Source organism: Anabrus simplex, chromosome 2 (genome assembly GCF_040414725.1).
Source record: "Anabrus simplex isolate iqAnaSimp1 chromosome 2, ASM4041472v1, whole genome shotgun sequence".
NCBI lineage: Eukaryota > Metazoa > Arthropoda > Insecta > Orthoptera > Tettigoniidae > Anabrus > Anabrus simplex.
In genome coordinates, this window is record NC_090266.1 from 608,489,473 (window position 1) to 608,505,296 (window position 15,824).

General features: G+C 40.8%; 1 protein-coding gene across 1 annotated transcript in view; it reads right to left on the reverse strand.

Moving 5' to 3' along the window:
• The window catches only part of alpha-Man-IIa (alpha-mannosidase 2), a 355,439-nt gene that overhangs the window by 327,664 nt on the left and 11,951 nt on the right, over positions 1–15,824 (reverse strand). The window lies entirely within an intron of this gene.

Genomic DNA, 15,824 nt, shown 5'->3' on the forward strand with positions numbered 1-15,824 from the left:
AGGTCCCTTCTTCTTATCTACAATGCTGTGCAAAACTTAAGGACGACAGTAACTTTCGCATGTTGTGTCACTGCCAAGTAACATAGCTCGATGAAACTTGAACCATACATAGGAAGAACTGCTACAATATGGTACGGTAGGCAACTGAAAGGAATATGCGATGAGATGAACAGAAATTACGCTTTTATACAGAGACAATAAATTACACGTAAGTCACTGCGACTCATGATGGTTCCCTGGATATCACAAATGAAGAGATACGGTCTTTAAAAGGGTGTGTGATCACCACGGAGAGCAATGCATGATCTGCAATGTGTTCCCATGCTGGTCACAACATTGGTAAGGAGTTCTTGTGGTAGAGCGTTCCATTCCTCCACCAGCACGATTGACAACTGCTAGATGGTCGTTTGGTGGATATGGACGTGCTGCAATATGTCTGCCCAACATGGCCCACACGTGCTTGATGGGATTTAAGTTCCAAGAGTTCCTCCACTTGCGCTGTTCAATGTGGTCATGCACTCTCATCTATAAAAATGAAGTCAGGGCTGAATGAACCCCTGAAAAGATGCACATGGAGAAGGAGTATGCTGTCACAATAATGTTGACCGGTGAGTGTATCCCATTCAAAGATTTTGAGGTCGGCACACCCATGCAACATTATGCTTCCCCACACCATAGCACTTGCACCACCAAAATGATCATGTTCGACAATGTTCCTAGGTGCATTGTGTGTTCCCACCTCTCGCCAGATGAGGGTACGTCTAGAAACCCTATTCAGACTGAATCTGCTGTCATCTGAGACGAGCACACGACCCCACTCCTCGTCGGTCCAGACCAAATGCTCTTGGCACCATCGCAAACAGTGCCGTCAACATGCGGATGTCAACTGAACACAACGTAATGGTCATCGGGCAAACAGACCACCCCAATGCAGTCGCCGTGCCACTGTGGAGCATGAGATTGGGTGTCTTGCAGTCCTGTTAATGTGGTTGCAACTGTACCTGCTGTTTGACGTGAATCTCTTCTTGGCTGTTGCATAATGGTAGTAGTCATATGCTGCTGTAGTTGATCATGGTCGACCTCCTCCTCTCCTTCAGGCAGCAGCGCCTGTGGTTCGGAATGCTCTTCACACACATGAAACACTGCTGTGAGCAATAAAAAACTCCTGGGCTACACTCATCACACTTCGTCCTTCTTCCAGTTTCCCAATGATTCTTCCCCGTGTTAAGTCATCCAAATGTTGCCTCCAGGCCATTTGTAATGAATAACAACACCATAGTGCACCGTAACAGCTCGGTGATTGACTCACAATGTCTCGTCTCGTTCCTTCAACTGCCTTGTTTTATTGGGCCAGACCCATTTGGTGCTATAGTCGCGCTGACCTCACGCCAGGTTTCTATGCACGTGTGGGAGACTTCTGACATGTTACTGCACTTTCATTCATTTTCACGGAGTAGTTGATAATTTATGTTGCTTTATCTATCTCGTCCTTGTTTTGTACAGCAGTGTAATAATAACATTTCTCAAAATAGTATAAGCAATCTTGATCAAGTCTATCCATCTTGCTCCCTTTCTGTTCAACTTTGCCTCCATCATCTGTTTTAATATCCTTCTCTCCTCCACTCTCTTTACGTGTCCAAAGTTCATTCTTCTCAATTCAGTCATTCAAATTTTCTACTCCAACTTCCTTCCTGACACTTTCATATCTCACTCTGACTTTCCTATTATACTTCGTAGGAATTTCATTTCACTGGCCTGAACTTTACTCTTGTATCTTCTTGTCATTGTCCAGGTACCTGCTACATAAGTCAGTATGGGTGTATAGTAAATCTTATACATCAATTCCTTGGTACCTCCTTCAAAACTAGGTTCCTTACATTCTGGTAGAGTGCATTCACCCGTTGCACCCTTCTGCTAATCCAACTTTTCAGTATTTGATACTGTCCACCATTTCAAGATTCTGACTTTCAATATTCACAATTCCTTTCCCTACTCGGTCACCTCTTTTTATCACCATCATCTTGCTCTTCTCTACAATGAATTTCATATAGTACTATTCACAATTTTCTCACTCAGTATGTCCAGTATTTCTTGTACCTACTTCCTTAGTGTCTGTTCCCCACATCATATCAGCTAATAGCATTACCTTCGTCTCTTTTACACCAAATGCTTCCTTCGACTCCCTTGTAATTTCATCCATTACCATTATAAGTAACAGTGTTGACAGCATGCTTCGCTGTCTGTCTTCGCCCAGAAACATTACTGAACCATTCCATCATCCCTACTTGGGTGGCTCCATGGCTAAATGGTTAGAGTGTTGGCCTTTCGTCCAGGGACCCCCAGTTCGATTCCAGGCTGGGTCAGAGATTTTAATCTTTATTGGTTAATCCCAGTAGCTCGGGGACTGGGTATGTGTGCCATCCTCAGCATTATAATTCATCGTAGGTAGGGCCCCATCCTCATAGATGTGCAGGTTACCTATACGACGTCAACTCAGAAGACATGCACAGGCCTCTTCAGAAGCCACACGCCAATATTATTATTACTGGGGTCTAGACACAGCAAAAATATTTCCTATACATTTCTCATAGAATTTCGATTGTCTGTTTGCCAACTCCCTTTCTTACCATGGTATCCCATCCATTACCCCCTGGGTATATGCCTTTACTATATTTAAAAATGACATCATTTTCAAGACGGACCTGCGCTTCCAGAGCTCGGCCGTCATGGCCTTGCAGGAGGCCATTGAGGCCTACCTGGTGGGTCATTTTTAAGACACCAATTTGTGTGCCATCCACGCCAAGCATGTCACCATCACGCCAAAGGACATCCAGCTCACCTGCCAAACCTGTGGCAAACATGCTTAGGTCCTTGTCTTATGGCTGGAGCTTTACCAAACAGCCTTTCTCGGGGCCACCTACTCCAATGGCCAATGTTTCCCATCTCTACTACACTTCCAATGTCCTTCCATCAATTATCTCACTGTTGATCTGTTTATAAGTCAATAATCACAGACATTTGTGCCTAATGTAAATAATAACGTTTGAGGAATTTCTAACATTTATATTTATTTCCTCCCATGGTAGCCTGCTAAAGAGCAATTAATTGTTTAATTTTATTATAGAGTGGTATTTTTGCAGAAAAAAAGAAATATCCAAATCCTTACAAAATCACCAGATCTACACGCACGCATGCATGCACGCACACAAAGTAATGCATCACCTGCCAAACAAAAGTTCTAAGGCATTCTGTACAATGTTGAAGTGGTGCTTCGAAAGTACTGCATCTTCTATTTTATTGAGAACCAAAACCAAACCAATCACTTTGACTGTAAGCTGTAAACAAATCATATTTCTTGAGGTAAAAATCATTGTATAGCAACCTCATTCAATACAGAGAAACATGTCCCCTTGCATGAATGCAAACCTGCACCCTGCTGAACAGGAGTTCATTTAACAATGCTGGTCTAATTTAGCCCATTCTTCAGTGGCAATCCTGAGTAACACCCGTAAATTTTATGGTGGGGCAGAATGTGTTCACACAGCTCTTTTTAATCAAACCCAAGCATGTTCCATGGGATTTATATCGGAGGAACATGAAGACCAATCCAGACAGGCAATACCAGCATGATTGATGAAATCATTTACGTGGGAGCTGTCATGTATGAACTTGAATTCTTCCGCAAAATGCAGATGAAACGGTTCAACGATGGGTTGGAGAATGTTATCCATGTATTGGGGAGAATTGAATGTGCCCTGGATGGACAACAATGGCGTCCAACGCCCCCAATGATGTCACCCCAGAACATCACTGATCTGCCACCTTGCTGTATTCAATGGACTGTCTTTGGTGTGCAGCATTATCAGGTGCCCTCCAAACACGTTGTCGACGGTCATCGGGTATCAGACATGTGCACCATTCATCTGTAAAGAGAACTTTGCGTCGATTTTCCACAGTCCATTCTTGGTGATTTTGTGCCCATCTGTACCGTTCAGCATGGTGTCTGGTTTTAAGGGCCGGGCCTCTCCATGCCATCTAGAATACAGAGAGACTTTGTGGGGTTTGTTTCGTACAGGCTGGTTGGACATATGCCTCCTGCTGGCCCCCCAGAAATTCATTGATAATCATGGTGGCAGTGTGGTTGAGTTCCTGCGGGCTAGAAGTCGCAGATACCGGTTATCTACTGCAGTTGTTGCCCTAGGGCGACCAGTACGGGGCAGGTCATGAATACATGTGTTTCGAAAACAATTACAGGTCAGTATCACATCACTCTGACTCAATGATATTCGCCTCAAAACGTCTCTTGTTGACATGAAACAACAACCCACATATGATAAAATTATATCCGTCGTCTTGCCATCGCAGAACGTCCATATACTGATTACAAAAGGCCTCCACACGCGTTGTCAATGGTCATCGGGTATCAGACATGTGGCATTCATCTATGAAGATAATTTTGCACCCCAACACATGCAACTGCCTCACTGACATACAACAAAATGGCTATGCTTGCGACAGATGGGGCTATACGCAAGTTTAGATGGTTCAAAGGACGAGGTGTTTCACATCATGTCAATGTAGGTTGAGGAGGAATGTGTTTATGGCACACACAAGTGATGAATTTTTCTTTTTAAATCGGTGTATAACAGTTTTAAAGTGTGTTACACTAGGGTACTCAACATTTAATACCATTGAAGTTCCTCCTGCATCCAGCAAAAGCCAGCTATTTAAATCCATCCACTCTGAAAGGTTAAATATCCATTCTAAATGTTAACACTCTCGACCTATGCATACTGTTTATAATAATGGATGACATCAGTAGGTCAGCAAAAGGAACACACTGAAGTACAATACATACATCATCTTCATTATATACTGTTATACCTTTCAGTTTTCAGTCTGCAAGCCTTTCTGAACTATCTAAGCACCTCCACAATCCTCTATTTGCAACTAACTCTGTGGCCTTGTTCATTCCATGTACCTCGCATCATTAAACCACTACAAACCGAGTCTAAACATAAATACCTTGGTCTTAATGAATTTCTCCTACCCTCTATGGGTGAGTCCATTATTCTCCTAGGTAACTTATCCTTCTCCATTACTTCAGATGACCCCACAACCAAAGCTGGTTTATGTATACAGATCCATCCAATGAGTTTATTCCCAACTTAGCCTTCATCTCCTCATTCCGCTTAACCTTCCGCCATTGTTACCTGCTGTTCGTACACCAATAATTTCTCTGCAGTATAAGAAAAACATAATGCTATTTGCTGATAAAATTGTATTTTTGAAAAGGAGTGAGAGGTTAAAGAACACTTTGGAGCAAAAATGAGAACACTTATCAATAGGAAACGTGAATGTAGAGATAATGGTAATTACAAGAGCAGAAGGGAGGAAAAGGAGCTCTAAAAGTCAAACTTCTCCAAATTGTACAGAATGAGTACTTAAGAGGTGGATTAATGGAGAATTCAGAACTGGATATGGAAACTAGCAGTAGCATAGAACATGGTACCTTTCTTTTTATCGCAGTGTATGGAATTTGCTCTCAAACAGAGATGTATCTTTTTTTTTTTTGCTAGTTGTTTTACGTCGCACCGACACAGATAGGTCTTACGGTGACGATGGAACAGGAAAGGGCTAGGAGTGGGAAGGAAGCGGCCGTGGCCTTAATTAAGGTACAGCCCCAGCATTTGCCTGGTGTGAAAATGGGAAACCACGGAAAACCATTTTCAGGACTGCCGACAGTGGGGTTCGAACTTACTATCTCCCGAATACTGGATACTGGCCGCACTTAAGCGACTGCAGCTATCGAGCTCGGTCAGAGATATATCAATCATACCAATAATGATATAAATACTTGAGACCTGGTCAGTGTCAAAGAACGGTGAAAATGAAATACAGGCAGCAAAACTGAAGAAACATGAAAAGAAATAAACAGATGGATTAAGAATGAATACAAAAGAAACTATGGCATTAAAAATGAAAAAGGTGACGTAAAGCCATTAGCGAAGAAAAAAAAATGAAAAGGAAGAAGGGAAGGGGGAAGAAAAGGTTTATAATGGACACACTAACAGCCGTGCAAGACAACAGAACAAGGATTGCAACATAAAGATGGAAGAGTAATAGTGACAAGTATCTGATAATAGAGAGGAAAATATTTTACCAAACTTGACGGCTTCTGGATAATGCGAAATTAATGCCTCAATGTATATGCCCCTTATATTTAACAATAAACCTCAAGCTACAAAGAGTCAGTATCAGTATCAATAGTAAACAAAAATAATCTGAACGTGAGAATTAGTAATGCACAAGTTTAACAATTTCTACGTGGACTGATCTCCTCTGCCTCACGAATCTTGCTCTGTTTGAGGACTTGGATGTCCCCATGATGCAGTAAGCCTAGGGGTGTGTTATTTTTTACGTAAGATAAGTATATGAGGAGAGGCCAGACTAGTAAATGGTTCCTAGAAATAAGCCAACAGTCCACATAAATGGGCAACAGAAGGGCAGCAGGCTTTATAATAGTATAATACACAAAGGTAGGAATAAGGATATGAACATACAAAAAGGATAAACGGCAGGTAAGTATTGGAAAAGAACAAATGAGTGTTAAATGAAGTCGTGTGTAGATAGATAGGATGAACAAGAAGAGGAACAGAAAACAGGATGAACATCAAAGCAGGTCAGTGTGGTGGTGATGATGATGATGATGATGATGATGCTTGTTGTTTAAAGGGGCCTAACATCGAGGTCATCGGCCCCTAATGGTACGAAATGAAATAACAAAAAGTACAAATTCATCCACTGACCAAAATAAAATGAATGGATGGACATGAACCCAACAAAAAAAAAAAAAAAAAAGTGGATCAGACTCAAAAAAGATCGTAAATAAGAGTATTACTGACCAAGGGACCACTTAGAAAGCACAATGATGCTTGATGTCTAAAGGGGGGCAAAATCCATGTTTAAGGCCCCACAGAATGATACATGTCGCGAGTAAAGTAAAACCATGTATTTGTCATGTTGGGGTACTAATCAAAAGTAGCGAAGTCTCACGGTGTTCCACACAAGATGATACTACTCACAAGTATTGTACTTCGTACAGGGAATGCAGACCTATGGTGTTTCTCACACAATGGCGCCACTCATAGCCAACGCAAACCGATGAGGCTCCTCACCTAGGTGTACTAATCACGGGTGCCAGTATTCCCATGGTGTTCCTCACATAGTGGGCACCAATCACAGGCAACGCAGACCGACGGTGTCACTCATATAGAGGTACAACACACAGGCTACGCCCAGACCCGCGGTGTTGCTCACATGGGTACGACGCACGGGTACTGGAAACCCCCAGACCAGCCTCTTTACTGCTACGAATCACAAACCTATTTCGTACCTAATTTAGTGGTACTACTCGCAACCTCTCCCTGCTCTAAACAATGTAACCATCGTGATGTGCTTCTATTCTTTTTGCAATCTATAGCTATAGGTGACAACCATCCTATTTCACTGGCATTTGATGTCTATACATGTATGAAGAGCCTAATTTCTACAAACATCTTAGATTCTCTCTGAGGAAGACCAGTGCTAAACCAAAGCTAACACAGCTTTATTCTGGAGAAATCCTGTACAATTTTTGGAACAAAACTCATTGATGAAATATGGCAGGCACTCTTTTGCTGTGTGGCTATGTGGCCGTCACATCAGCAGTGCTTGTCAGAACTATGAAAGCTTGGTAATAAGGATAATTTGCTGGCATGGATGCAGCTGAATACCACGCTTCTTTTTACTGAAGCCAAGAATAAGAGATATTAGATATAATATTTCTAACATCTCAGAGCTAGAAAAGAGATTCGGTGAGTATGATATGAGAGAATTAGCATTTCCAAGACCAAAGTAATGTCAGTAGTAAAGAAACCTAAGACGACAACATCAGATCATGAATCCAGATCTAAAACAGGAGGCTGACGTATTTGAGCACCTTCAAATACCACTGGACTGAGCCAGGACTGATCCTGCCAAGTTGGGGTCAGAAGGCCAGTACCTCAACCGTCCCCACCTCTGCACGGCTTACAAACGCCTTCTTCAACATGTCCCATTCCATTTCCATACTCTCCACTTCAGTTCTAGGTATGTGCTCTTTCAGTTTGTATTAGAATTTTTTTTCTTTTACTTCTGTATCTTTTATCTTCTTCCCTCTTATTTCTTTTATTTTCTCTTTTTCCTATCACTACTCTATGGTCTTCATCAAGGGTTACATCTGGCAAAGCTGTTACATTTGATTACTGTATGATTTCCACCAAGAAGTAATCAATTGCTCTCTTTGTCCCATTTCTCTATCCATATCCTCTAATCTTTCTACTATTCTTCTTCCTCAACCATGTAGTGCCCATGCTTAACCCATTTCTCACACAAAATTCCATCAACTTCTCTCCCTCTTCATTTCCCTTTCCTTATCTGAAAGGTTCTACTACTTCTTCCATTCTTTTTCTGACTCCCCCCCATGACAGTCATTTCCACATCCTTTATCTCTCTCTCTCTCTCTCTATTCCCCCCCCCCCCTCTCTCTCTCTCATGTCACCAGGAATTTGTCCATACACTTGGATGAAATCTTTTATTCTATCCTCTGTCCTTAACTGTATCTTGATTATTCTATCACTTACGTAGTCCACATTACCCATATACTCATCTGAAGTTATGTTGATTATTATCTCCACTCCAGTAAAGAGTGTATCCCTACTCAACTTCTTCCTTTTTTTTCCTCTCCACTTAATCTCACTCAATTCCATCAATTTCTCCTTCTTCATGAAATCAATCACCTCTTCTGACTTTCCAGTCATTGACATATATATATACACAGTATGTTATACAGGGTGAAGCGTGATTCGCGCACTCGGGCGTCGCAGCGCGACTCCTCACATGCCAGCAATAAAAAAAATGTCTCTCACAAAACTTCGTCCTGCGAGTATATCCGGCAGAAAAAGGACGTTGAAGTGTGGCAATCTGGCAACACTGTAACCACATGTAGAGTAACTACCTCTGTCAGCACATATTAGTTGTGCTGTACAGTTAGTGCAGTGGGTAGAGTTTTTGGTTGGCATGCAGGAGGTCGATGGTTCGATCCTGGGTTGAGGCGCATTTTTTATTTGCTAATTTCCATCTGACATTACCTACTGTAATACAGTAAGACACCGTTTCTGAGGTCATATGTATCCTACATTTACAACAACAACATAATAATAATAATAATAATAATAATAATAATAATAATAATAATAATAATAATAATAATAATAATACATTGAGATACATACTAAACAGCATGCGGTTACCAGACGCAATGTTGAAAGGCAGAATTATTGGGACCGTGGTGATAACACATACAAATTGTAGCCGAGTTTGGACATTATTCGCAGAGCACGTTGCTAGGCCTAATGGTAACGTAAGGCCCTAACGAAATGTAATGGACCTGAACGAGGCAAGAATAATAGTTGATACTAATCTATGGGATCATTGGAGGAGGGTACAAAGAAAACAGGTTTCACATCCAGTAGATGAAGTGGTGCGAATAAATTCACGCCCACGACGTGGAAAGGGCGCCTTTCAAAGCTGACCAATGAAAACGATTGTTCATCCATTTCTAGGATCGTAGTATGTAAGTGCAAATGGTTTCTAGAGGACCCACTGCAATCGCTGTTGACGATTAAGATGCCAGGTACCATACCACCTGGACTACATTTACGAAATAAAAAACATACGCCTCAAACCAGGATCGAACACTCGACCTCCTGCATGCTAACCCAAAACTCTATCCACTGCACCAACTGTACAGTACGACTAACTTCTGCTGACAGAGGTAGTTACCCTACATGTGGTTACAGTGTTGCCAGATTGTTACTTTTCAACGTCGCTTTTCTGCCGGATATACTCGCAAGACGAAATTTTGTAAGAGACATTTTTTTACTGCTGGCATGTGAGGAGTCGCGCTGCGACGCCCGAATGCGCGAATTACGCTTCACCCTGTATATTATCATGATGTGCTAGCATAAGGAATTACAAAGTTGGTGTCATCTATAGCGATTGTTGAAGATACAGTAAACCAGCTGCTGAGAGCACCAGAAGGCAAAGGATATGGCTGCTAGTGACAAGTGTAAACTTGTGATGGGTGTTAATAAAGACCTTGAAACACTTAAAAACTATCATGATGTTCTGAAAGGTGAACATTCTGTTGTTACTGATGAGTCCATCTGAGATAAATATGTTCCAATCACTTCAGTTGAATTGGAACATTAGTTTTCCATGATGAAAAATTTTCTCTGTGACATGCGGCTGTCTATGACAGGGAAAAACATGAAAACAAATCTTGTTGTGGCATGTAATCAAGAAAAGAAACAGAATGTACGTGAATGTGATAGAGTTGTGTTAAGTAGCCTATATTAAATTACTATGTTGATGATTTTGCAGCATATTTGGTTAATTATTAAACACCTATTTCCTGAATAAGTGCCTATTAGCCTGCCTATTATAACAAAAATAAATTCTTGAACTTCCGGGCTAGTAATGACCCTAATACTTGTATTTTAACATTTTGTCAAATATACAGTGCAGTAAATAACATTGTAGATTATGAAGATTATTGGTTGCTGCCATGGTCTATAATTTATTAAAGCAGAATCAGACCTGATTGGCCATGGTTAAATTCCCATAACAGGCATGAATTTAAGATGTTTGAGAATCCAGAAAGGGTAGCATTTAGCTTCGGTAAGTAACATAAATAAGGGGAGAAAAGGGTTAAAATCGTATTCCTTGCCATCCTGGTTTTCCAGCCAGCATCACTGGCGCAATAAGTTAGACGTATGATTCCTCAAATCAGTGGTGTTTAAGGGATTTTAAACGCCACAACTCCATGTTCTTGGCTTCTGGCATGTTAAAGTACTCAGCATCCAAACTTAGGATATCTTAAAATATATTATGTACAAGTTAAAGAGACATTAATACAGAATACACATGAACTGGTTTTCCTGCAACTTTGCTAGGATGGTGCAAAGTACATAGGCCAGTATCTTTCAATTTCCAATCCTAAGCACAAATAATTTTGAATGTATTTCCAAATCACAGTCACAAAATTCTTTTGCTATTTGCTTTACGTCGCACCGACGCAGATAGGTCTTACGGCGACGATGGGACAGGAAAGGCTTAGGAGTGGGAAGGAAGCGGCCATGGCCTTAATTAAGGTACAGCCCCAGCATTTGCCTGGTGTGAAGATGGGAAACCACGGAAAACCATCTTCAGGGCTGCCGACAGTGGGGTTCGAAGCCACTATCTCCTGGATGCAAGCTCACAGCTTGCGACCCTAACCGCACAGCCCGGTGTCACAAAATTCACCAAATTGGTTTCACATATAGAAAGTAGCTAAATTACAAAAGAAGATTCCTATTTTTCTTATGACTGCCTTCTCCCAGTTGTATGATTTTCTTTCTGTACATTATCACGAAGAAATTTCACACTTATGGCTGTGACCAACTAGGTACATACTTGGGTCCAGCGTCCTTTCTAGTATAATAACAATATAATAATTCCATACACTCTATGGCCTTTTACCGCAGCACGGTAATGAGTAGACCGTACAGCCAGTGTCTCAACGCAGAATGTTGGACAGCAGTGCATAACTTGATCCCCTAAGGTGACCAACGGCTTGGGACGGATGAGTTTCCTCAGGTGGGGTGTTGGTCCTCTCAGTCTAGGAAATGACACCAGAACCCATCGAGTAGCGTATGACCCCAGGTTAGGGGCAGCTACAAAAGATGCCTGTACTCCATGGTAGGAGCAGCCTGATCACCTGCTAGCAGTAACCCTAAAATACCTTCGGGAGTGGCGACCCCATCGTAAGAGCAGCATAAAATGAAAATGGCACTTTTGAATCAGCCTCGGAAAAGGCTAGGATGCTCCCCAGGAGCAACGCATAATTCTTATGCTGTGGGAACTGTGAAAAGTGGATGACCAGTAAAGAACGTAATTAAGGTGGCAAAAATCAACTTCATGTCAATGACTGGAAAGTCAGAAGAGGTGATTGATTTCATGAAGAAGGAGAATGTAGCTGTGATGAAATTGAGTGAGGTTAAGTGGAGAGGAAAAAGAAGGAAGAAGTTGAGTAGGGATACACTCTTTACTGGGGTGGAGAAAATAACCAACATAACCTTAGATGAGTATGTGGGTAATGTGGACTACATGTGGACCAAGTGTATGGACTCTATATATATATATATTATAATATAATATGCTGTTATAAATGACAGATCATTGCTGAGTTCTTGATGGTACAGCAATTTTTTCACCTCATGTATTGAGACAGCTTCATTTTCTGACACAACATCGATTACTTCACGCATCTTGTTCAAAATAATGTTGGTGTATCGAGCCAGCTGGCCATGCGGTTGAGGTCGCGCAATTGTCAGCTTGTATTTGGGAGATAGAAGCTTTGAACTCCACTGTCGGCATCCCTGAGCCATTCATGAACTAGGACGTGGCTACAGTTAGCCACACCATAAACCATTTGATTTTACTGCAAAAATTAATTTTCAATCAAAACTGTGTTACAGGTGTGACCAAGGTTTTATTAACTTTAATGATGATGTTTTTATCATAGTTAAAAATAAATGTGATAGAAAGGAAGGTCTTAAAAGTAGGACTGATAGGCAGTAATATATGGCTGATAAAGCAAGCACGAGGGAGTTTAAAAATGAAAACTATGATGGATGGAAATCGATAAGTAAAAATGTATGCAGTTACTGGGATGGGTTTAAAGCAATTGTTGAAGACTGTGAAAATAGGATTGTACCTTTAAAGGTGGTAAGGAATGGTAAAGACCCACTTTATTATAACAGAAAAATAAAGGGACTAAGGAGGAGGTGCAGATTGGAAAGAAATATAGTTAACAATAATTTTTTTAATGTAATTTTGCTTTACGTCCTACTACCTACTTTTACGGTTTTCGGAGACGCGAGGTGCCGGAATTTTGTCGCTCAGGAGTTCTTTTACGTGCCAGTAAATCTACCGACACGAGGCTGATGTATTTGAGCAGCTTCAAATACCGCCGGACTTAGCCAGGATCGAACCTGCCAAGTTGGGGAGAGGACAGCGCCTCAACCGTCTGAGCCACTTGGCCTGGCGAAATAGAGTTAGGAATGGCTGTGGAGGTAAGGAGAAATTGAAGGAACTTACTAGGAAATTGAATCTAGCAAAGAAGGCAGATAAGGATAACATGATGCCAAGCATAACTGGCAGTCATACAAATTTAGTGAAAAAAATGGAAGGGTATGTATTGGTACTTTAAGGTTGAAACAGGTTATAAGAAAGACATTCCAGGAATCATTGATGAACAAGGGGAGTGTGTATGTGAGGATCTTCAAAAGGCAGAAGTGTTCAGTCAGCAGTATGTAAAGATTGTTGGTTACAAGGATAATGTCCACATGGAGGAAGTGACTAATGCTAAAGAAGTATTAAATTTAACTATGATAACAATGACATTTACAATAAGATACAAAAGGTGAAAAGTAGAAAAGCGGCTGGAATTGATAAGATAAGGATTGTTGCAGATGATGTTATTCTGTATAGAGTAATAAATAAGTTACAAGATTGTGAGCAACTGCAAAATGACCTCGATAACATTGTGAGATGGACAGCAGGCAATGGTATGGTGATAAACGGGGTTAAAAGTCAGGTTGTGAGTTTCACAAATACAATGGATTGCGATATAGTACCATATCTGAAGGACTTACCTGATTATTGTTTTCATGAAGGAGCTATACCAAATAAATGGAGATTTGCTATAGTAGCCCCTGCGTACAAAGGAAAGGGTGATAGACATAAAGCTGAAATTTACAGGCCAGTCAGTTTGACATGAATTGCATGTATGCTTTGGGAAAGCATTCTTAATAATATACATATTTGCGAAATTAATAACTGGTTCGACAGAAGGCAGGTCGGGTTTAGGAAAGGTTATTCCACTGAAGCTCAACTTGTGGGATTCCAGGAAGATAGAGCACATATCTGGGAGTCAGGGGGCCAAATGGACTGCATCGCAATTGACCCATCTAAGGCATTTGATAGGGTGGATCATGGGAGACTACTAGCAAAAATGAGTGCAACTGAACTAGATAAAAGAGTGACTGAATAGGTGGCTATATTTCTAGAAAATAGATCTCAGAAAATTAGAGTAGGCGAAGCTTTACCTGACCCTGTAATAATTAAGAGGGGGATTCCTCAAGGCAGTATTATTGCACCTTTATGTTTTCTTATATATGTATAAATGATATGAGTAAAGAAGTGGAATCAGTGATATGGCATTTTGTGGATGATGTTATTCTGTATAGAGTAATAAATAAGTTACAAGATTGTGAGCAACTGCGAAATGACCTTGTTAATGTTGTGAGATGGACAGCAGGCCATGTTATGGTGGTAAACAGGGTTAAAAGTCAGGTTGTGAGTTTCACAAATAGGAAAAGTCCTCTCAGTTTTAATTCCTGCATTGATGGGGTGAAAGTTCCTTATGGGGATCACTGTAAGTACCTAGGTGTTAATATAAGGAAAGATCTGAGTAATCACATAAATGGGATTCTAAATAAATTGTACAGATCTCTGCACATGGTTATTAGGGTGTTTAGGGGTTCTAGTAAGGATGTCAAGGAGAGGGCAAAGAAGTCTCTGGTAAGAGTCCAAATATCCTAGCCATTTGAGCACAAGGAGGGCCATAAGAAATAAGAATAGATTTGGTTCCAGTGTATGGGACCGTCACCAGGATTACTTGATTCAAGAACTGGAATATATACAAAGAAAAGCAGCTCGATTTGTTCTGGGTGATTTCCGACAAAAGAGTAGTGTTACAAAAATTTTGCTAAGTATGGGCTGGGAAGACTTGGGAAAAAGAAGACGAGCTGCTGGACTAAGTGGTATGATCCGAACTGTCAATGGAGAGATGGCGTGGAATGACATTAGTATACGAATAAGTTTGAGTGGTGTCTTTAAAAGTAGGCTATTTGCTTTACATCACACCGACTGGGAAGAAAGCGGCTGTGGCCTTAAGGTATACCCTAGCATTTACCTGGTGTGAAAATGGGAAACCACGGAAAACCATCTTCAGGGCACCGACAGTGGGGTTCGAACCCACTATCTCCCGGATGCAAGCTCACAGCTGCGTGCCCCTAACTTCAGTGCCAACTCACCCTGTTTTAAAAGTAGGAAAGATCACATCATCAAAATAAAGTTGGGGCAAATATTCGTTTATAGGAAGGGGAGTTAGGGACTGGAGTAAGTTAACAAGGGAGATGTTCAATAAACTTCCAATTTCTTTGAAATCATTCAAGAAAAGGTGAGGTAAACAACAGATAGGGAATCTACCACCTGGGTGACTGCCCTAAATGGGTCAATCCACGTGACTCACGTTACATTTGGAGAGCTTATACTCTAAATTAAATTCACATAGTACACAAACAAGTAACTGTGTAACTTTGATTCTGTGGTTATTAAGTACCCTATAGGTTGCTTACTTGTTTTCAAGCACTTTAAGAAAAATATATATTTTTTAAAATTTTCTATGATTTTTTAAAGTTGTGTGACTCATGTTACATGGAAATGACACACCATCAAGCAGTATTTCTGATTTTCGCTAAACTCTGCTCTGTTAATGATTTCATGATGATCATTTCTGAACATAGTGTACTATAGACATTAGTATACAATGTCATATAAAGAAAAAACATATATTTTGAGAACAACTATATTATTGTTCGATTAGTAATCGTGACTCATGTTACTAATGAGCGTGA